Source organism: Balaenoptera musculus, chromosome 20 (assembly GCF_009873245.2).
Source record: "Balaenoptera musculus isolate JJ_BM4_2016_0621 chromosome 20, mBalMus1.pri.v3, whole genome shotgun sequence".
In the NCBI taxonomy this organism is placed as follows: domain Eukaryota; kingdom Metazoa; phylum Chordata; class Mammalia; order Artiodactyla; family Balaenopteridae; genus Balaenoptera; species Balaenoptera musculus.
In genome coordinates this window covers 31,531,594-31,538,031 of record NC_045804.1, presented here as the reverse complement: position 1 = coordinate 31,538,031, position 6,438 = coordinate 31,531,594, and positions in this window count along the sequence as shown.

Genomic DNA, 6,438 nt, shown 5'->3' with positions numbered 1-6,438 from the left:
GGGAGGCTTCTAGACAGAAGGGAAAAGGAAGACACTAATGTCATCTCAGAAGCATCTCTTCCCCAACACCATACCCACCAAACCTGCTTGGCTGTCTCTCCTTTACCTTCTCTGAAGAAGGCTAGGGAAGGTCTCTGAGTGATTCGGTAGACATGGAGGTAAGATGGACAGAGCAGAAATGCTTGAAAATCTCAGGGGTCAGATGCTAGAACAATATTGCATTCGTTCTGTTATGCACTTTAAAACATTTTTCTGAGACGAGGTCCATGGGATTCCCCAGAAGGCCAAAGGGTCCATCTCACAAAAAAGATTAAGAAACCTAATCCACAATGGTATTTTGCCCCCTGGATGGTGGAAGATGATCTAAAAAGGTATCATGGTGTCCATCCAAGATTTCTGCTGGTTGCATAATTTTGGTCTTTTGCAACTCAAAGACCTTTTTGTTCCCTCAAGTCCCTTCGATGTTACTATATTTCTTACCACCAGGCTGCATTTTGGTTTGGATAAAGTAGACAGCTTAAACATCAATCAGTGTAACAGTACATGGGTGCCAGTAAACTCTGGCAACCCATGTTTCCTAATCTGTAAAATGGGGTAAAATTGTGCAACCAGTTAGAATTGAGGAGGTGACTACATAAAATAAACATAGAACATGTTTGCGCAGTGCCTATCAAAGTAAATGTTCATTAAAATGCCCACTTGTTTTATATTTATATATTGAAATGTTTCTCCTTCTGTACTTGAAAGAAAGCCTTGAAGTTGATGGCAAACTCTGCATTTATGCCAGTTTGCAAGAAGAGAAAATTATTAGACTTGGCAGCGTAGATAAGTTACTGCTGTATTCAATTCAAGGCTGGTTCTGTTCTGTTTTATGAGGATGGGAGGAGGGTTGGGGTAGTTCCCTACACTAAATGCACAAGAGGTTAGAGACTCTTAAGTTTAGTCCTCTTTATAAAAAAATATTTAAACTAAAGTTTAATTGCTTAAAAAAAGGAATTTCTTCAAAAACCATTGACTGTGAAGTATTTTCATATATCGTCAAGGAATTCCATTTTAAAGGTGGGCTTTGATGAGGCTGCAGCTTTATCACTTTATAGCAATTGATTAATGAAGACAAGCATGAGAGTATAAATGGCATTATGAAAGATATAAGGTGGGAAGTTTAAATTGTGTTTATTACATGTGTTTAAAAGTGTGCTTACCTACTAAACTCATAAGGTAAATGTATATACATTTGGGTATGTTGAGATTCACAACGATGTTTATTTTATTAGAGCTAATGAAGGAAAGAATCATATTAGGAAATAATTTTTATTTTGTGGCAAAAATCTGGAAAAGGGTTGGAAGCGGGTCCAGAAAGACCTGTTCTCCTTTAGGACTTGTCTATTATAATAGGCCAGCCTCTTTCCTTTGTGAAAAACACTCTTTAGAGGAACTTCCAGCAACATGGCAAGTGAGGAATAATATATTTGGGGCTTCCTAAAATCCCAACAGACAAACGTTCTAAGGGCTGGGGTTGGGGTTCTAGTACTCACACATGGACTAAAGATGTGGTGCTGGGCCATAGCTGGTGGGAAGCCAGACCAGGGACTTCTTCATGGAGCCTGGATCCCCTAAGAGCTGCCCCTTCCATTGCAATGAAACCAGAAAATCCTCAGCCTGTAGATCATGGAGCCCTCAAGGAAACTCGTGCTTTTCCAGAAGCCTTAGGTAGAAAGAAACAAAAAGGCAACTGGAAGAAACCACACCCCAAGCCTATGCCAGAGATGGAATTTAAACTTACATTACCTGCTACCTGAACTGAGCCACAAGGAGATAAATTAACACAAAGGACCATTGAAACGCCTGGGACCCTGCCAGAATCAAAACCAGTGACACTTTCACAGCTAGGACACGTGCAATTATCCAAGAGAAAACAACACTCACAAGAAGGTGCATGTACAAAAAGTGAGTTACAAAGGCCTGAGGGAACAACTCTCAATGTCAGAGAGTTAGCAGATGTGCAAACAGGACTATCAAAACCAAAGAACCACAGATAACAGACCAATATGAGAGTAATTATTCAACATGTATTTGTGATAATATAAGAGGTAAAAGAAGGTCTAGAAAATAGAACACTAAGAAAAAGATAAATGAATGTAAAAAAGAACCAAAAGACACAAACCACCTTTTACAAATAAAAACTATTAACAGTCACTACAATCAGAAACGTAAAAGAGGAGGTAAAGTAGTTGTCCTACCACAGTTCAAGAGGGAAATAAGAAGGTGGCTATGAGGAAATTCTCCAGAAAGCAACACAGAGATATAAAGAAATGGAAAACATGAAAGATTAACTAAGAGACATGAAGGACACATTGAAAAGGTAAAACATTTATGACTGGAGTTCCACAAGAAGAGAACAGAGAGGTGAAGAGGTGAGGTGGATGGGTGGGGAGATAGATAGATAAATGGACATATGGAAACAAAGAGAAAGTAAAATTCTAAACAGCAAAAAACATAAACAGGGGAGGAAAAGTCAGAGTTTTCTTTAGAAGGTGGGTAAGAGATATTGATTAATTGTCTTCTGTGCATGTTAAAATTTAATGGAATAAATTCTCAAAAGGCAACAATAAGAAAGCAAGCAAATAAAAATGGGCAAAAGATTTAAACAGACATTTCACCAAGAATATATACTGATGGCAAATAAGAACATGAAAAGATAGGCAAATAAGAACATGAAAAGATACTCAACATCATTCATCATCAGGGTAATATAAATTAAAATCACATATGAGATATAAATATGCACCTTTTAGATAGCTGAAATTAAAAAGATTGACCAAAGTAAGTGTTGGCAAGGATGTGGAAGAAATAGAACCCTCCTGCATTGCTGATGGGAATGGAAATGGGACAAACACTGTGGAAAACTGACAATTTCTTTAAAAGTTAAGCATAGACGGGAGGGGGAAGGGTAAGCTGGGATGAAGTGAGAGAGTAGCATTGACATATATACACTACCAAATGTAAAATAGATAGCTAGTGGGAAGCAGCCGCATAGCACAGGGAGATCAGCTTGGTGCTTTGTGACCACCTAGAGGGGTGGAATAGGGAGGGTGGGAGGGAGACACAAGAGGGAGGGGCTATGGGGATATATGTATACATATAGCTGATTCACTTTGTTGTACAGCAAAAAGTAACACAACATTGTAAAGCAATTATACTCCAATAAAGATCTTAAAAAAAAACAAAAACATACACCTACCATACAATCTAGCCATTCCATTCCTAGGTATTTATCCAAGAGAAAAAAAATAGCATTGTTCATATAGACACAAATGTTCATAGCATCTTAATTTGTAATAGCCAAAAACTGGAAACAACTCAAATGTCCTTCAATGGGTGAATTGATAAAACAAATTGTGATATATCCACCAACCAAGTACTACTCAGCAATACACTTTTAAATGATTAATATATGTGTATATGAACTTGTGTGCATATGTATGTGATATACATATATATATACAATGTAATTTATGCAATTTTGTATAAATCATTCAATTCAGGAGTGAAGTAGCATGATACCTGCAATTTACATTCAAATTAGTCAGTTAAAAATTGTGTAATATATATAGAAATGCAAAAGTGACAAAATATAAACAACTGATAAATTTAGGTAAGGGTAGCAATATTTTCTATTCTATTCCTTCAAATTTTCTTCAAATTTGAAATTATTCAAAATAGAAATTTTGAGAAAACCCAGCTATATGTGTCTATATGAGACATAACTAAAATATAATTACACAGAAAATGTAGAGGTAAATGTATGCAAAATATACACAAGTAAGCCTTAAACAAAAGAAAGCTGATGTGGCTGTAAAAATATCAGACAAAACAGACTTTAAGGCCAGAAAAAAATTAGTAGAAATTCATGAGTTAAAGGACAAAGGACACAACTCTTCAGGAGTTCTGAATGCCTAAATTTATATTCATTTCACAACATAGTCTCAAATACATAAGGCAAAAGATGTTACCAGTGCAGTCTTCCCTCAGTATTTGGGGGGATTGATTCCAGGACCCCTGAGGATACCAAAATCTGCAGATACTCACATCCCTTATATGAATTGGTATAATATTTGTATATAACCTATGCACATCCTCGCATACACTTTAAATCATCTCTAGATTACTTATAATACCTAATACAATGTAAATGCTACATAAAGAGTTGCCTGTGTGTAACATTTTCAAGCTTTGCTTTTTGAAACTTTCTGGAATTTTTTTATGTTTTCAATTTGTGGTTGATTAAATCGAGGAAACCCATGGATGTGAAGGGCTCACTGTACAAGGAAAAATCATCAAATTTACAATCATAGTGGATGATTTTAAGGCTCTTTTCTAGGAAATGGATTGATCAAGTAGACAAAAAAATTGGTAAAGATATGAAAGATTTGAGCATATAATTCATATGTCTGATATAAAGGGCATTTATAGAACCCAATTACAAACTCTCATAAAACATTTATTAAAATTGATGATTCCATAAGCCACAAAGGATGTTTTCAACCAACAGGAAAGAATCTATATCATTCTCTGATGACAATGTAAAAGATAAAAGAAAGGAATAAAAAGGAAACAAAAATAGCCAATCCCTGCCCCCCCCATATATTTGCAAACAAAACAAAACAAATACACACTTATTCTAGGAACTTAGCCAGCAATTAATTCCCTGCATCAAATTCCTTTCTGCTTGAAGTACCAGAAAAGAGTGTTCTTTTCTGCACTTACTCTGACTGATTGTTGTCTACATTAAAAAGCAAGAACTCCTGTTCAGATACATACTATAAATAAATTAAAATCCAACACATAGATTTGTAGAAGACACTTGTTACTCACAAAGCCAACCAAGGATCAATATTGATGATATACACAGAACTAGGAATCAGTGAGAAAAACCCAGATAACGAAATTGAAAATATGAACAGTGAGAAAACCCAAATAGCATAAGAACACATGAAAAGTTGCTTAACTTCCAGAGTAACTGGAGAAGTGCAAAATAAATTACATCATTTCATTTACGTTAAATTGGCCAAAACTTAAAAATTAGGTGTTGGTGAATATAGAGGGAAATGATAGCTCTGACAAAGTATTCTGGTTAAAATTTAAATGACAGTTTGAAAAACAACTTGAAAAGACCTATTAAATTTGAGGATACATGTACTGTCTGGCCCAGCAGTTCCACATCTATTAGTACACCTGAGACAACTGCTAATATTGCATAAGGATGCACATTGTTTTAGTGGCAAAAAAATTTTTTTGATAAAACATAATGATCTACCAACCAGAAAATAAATAAGTATCAATAAACTGTGGCTTATTCATTGTATAGCTTTTGAAATTAAAAAATAATCTACTTGTAAATTATGGATAAATCTTGAAAACACTGATGAATGAAGACAGCAAGTTGTAGAAGGACGTACAGAGTAAGATACTTTATAGTGTTTACAGACAATACATATGCCCTGAAAACTGTGAATGTGAATGGGAAGAATTCCCATTAACTTCAACAGTAACTGTAACATTTTATTTCTTTAAAAAAGTATGAGGTAAATAAGGCACAATAGTAATGTATACACTGGGTGGTGGGTTCATGAATGTTATTCTCTACACTTTTCTGTATATTTGAAATTTGTGTAATTTTAAAAAATAAAGGAAATAATTCTAATAAAGGTGTAATACTATAATTGCCATTAACAATAGCAGAAGAAAAACACCATTCTGAGATACTATGAAAAATGAATGAATAATGAATGTTCACAAATGCCTAACTTTGCACAGGGAACAAAGTTAGGCATTACCTATTGTGATTGATCAGTGTTTTTGGTTTTGTTTTTAATTAGGGGATTAAAAGAATATCTGTTCTTATTCACTAGTAAAAGCTACTAGGCCCCAAGTAATTGAAAAGTGAATGAAATATATGGTATCATGGATAAAACATCTGTGTAAAGATCAGAAATTCTCACTTTCCCTAGAGATGTGTTTCACAGTACAGAACTAATTTGATTTGTGGATTCCCAAGATAGAATCATGGTCACAAAAACTAGCTTTGCAATAAAAACTCTGGGTTCTGGTCTTTAAGAACCTGGCAGATCACTTCAATTTTTTAAACCTGTTTACTTAACAGTGATATAAAAATAATAATACAAATGAAAGCTCTCTGTAAAGTGAAAGTAAAACCCTTATGAAATGTATTACCTCAGTAGTTAACTCTAAATTCTATAGCTGAGCTGATGTTAATCTGTTTCAAGGGCCATCCAAATCAATTTAGTTCTATTCTACTCAACTTGTACTGTTGAATGTCTGCCTCTATTAAAATGCTCAAGAGCTTTATCTTGCTAGGGCAATGGAGAAGCAAAAGAGGGTGATGAAGCTGTTACCGGGCTCCAAAACTCATAAAAT